The 1,350-nt window shown below is 39.0% G+C and overlaps 1 protein-coding gene across 2 annotated transcripts in view; it reads left to right on the forward strand.

The window, feature by feature from the left end:
* The window catches only part of SUZ12 (SUZ12 polycomb repressive complex 2 subunit), a 70,161-nt gene that overhangs the window by 38,725 nt on the left and 30,086 nt on the right, over window positions 1-1,350 (forward strand). The gene's annotated exons all lie outside the window — the stretch shown is intronic.

A 1,350-nucleotide genomic window follows, 5' to 3' on the forward strand; every position in this document is an offset into this window, starting at 1 on the left:
AAAAAAAAAAAAAAAAGATTACGTAAAGGCTGAGTGCTATAGCTCACACCTATAATCTTAAACATTTTGGGGGGCAGAAGTGGGCAGATTGCTCGAGCCTAGGAGTTGAGGCAGCCTGGTGCAAGGTGTCAAAACCCTGTCTCTACCAAAAATTAGCTAGGCATGATGGTGTGTGCCTGTAGTCACAGCTACTCAGGAAGAACACTTAAGCCCAGTAGGTCGAGGCTGCAGTGAGCTGTGATTGCACCACTGAGCTCCAGCCTGGGCCACAGAGTGAAACATAGATTTGAAAGAAAATGTATATAAAGTTAGTAAATATCTCTCCTTACTCCTACCTATCCCCCAGACACATTACACAAGCAGTGTATACATTACAGTAAGTGGTGATATCAAAATCTAAGATATATTACTTAGAATAAAATATGAATATAAATATAGTCATTCTTGTGTTTCAAGAAAAAGATATCGTGATAGACATTTTCTTTGAAGAATATACACAGCCAACTGCTTGTATTAGTCATCTCTGCAGTGTAGGACCTGGGGGGTGGGTGAGGCGCCATAGTTTTCACTTTATAGTCTTGTAAACTAGAAGTTTTTTTTAGACTGTCAGTATGTATTTATTTTAAAAGAAATATTATTTTAAATAAGATTTTATCTTGCTGTAAGATACTGTCATAGAGGTCTTCCGATCCTTCCCAGTTTTTCTGGTATGCTTTTTCAGTGTAACTAGTTACACGATAACAGAGTATTACTTAGAAGATGATCATTGGTAAATAAACCAATTTTTTTTTTTTTAAGGTGATGATCCTTTCTGTTAACTACTTTAACTATATGGATTTATTGTTTCGTAATGTTGCTGACCATGGGATTATTTGTCATGTTTTTTCATTTCTAATGATCCTGTTAGTCACTGTCATGCTAAAATAAAACATTTAAGAGAACTGATTTTAAAAAGTACATGAGTTTGACATTTTAGCATTTTTTCTTGTTATTGTTAAAAAGCCTTACCAGAGATATTTAGCATGCTTTTAGTTCTTTCTTTCTTTCTTTTTTGAGACAGAGTCTCGCTCTGTCCCTCAGGCTGGAGTGCAGTGGTGCGTTCTTGGCTCACTGCAACCTCCGCCTCCTGGGTTCAGGTGATTCTCCTTCCTCAGCCTCCCGAGTAGCTGGGATTACAGGCGCCTGCCACCACATGAGGCTAATTTTTTGTATCTTTAGTAGAGATGAGTTTTCACCATGTTGGCCAGGCTAGTCTCGAGCTCCTGACCTTGTGATCTGCCTGCCGTGGCCTCCAGAAGTGCTGGAATTACAGGCATGAGCCACTGTGCCCAGCCAACATGCTTTAGTTCT

The sequence above is a fragment of the Cebus imitator genome, unplaced genomic scaffold (assembly GCF_001604975.1).
Source record: "Cebus imitator isolate Cc_AM_T3 unplaced genomic scaffold, Cebus_imitator-1.0 Scaffold140, whole genome shotgun sequence".
Lineage (NCBI taxonomy): Eukaryota > Metazoa > Chordata > Mammalia > Primates > Cebidae > Cebus > Cebus imitator.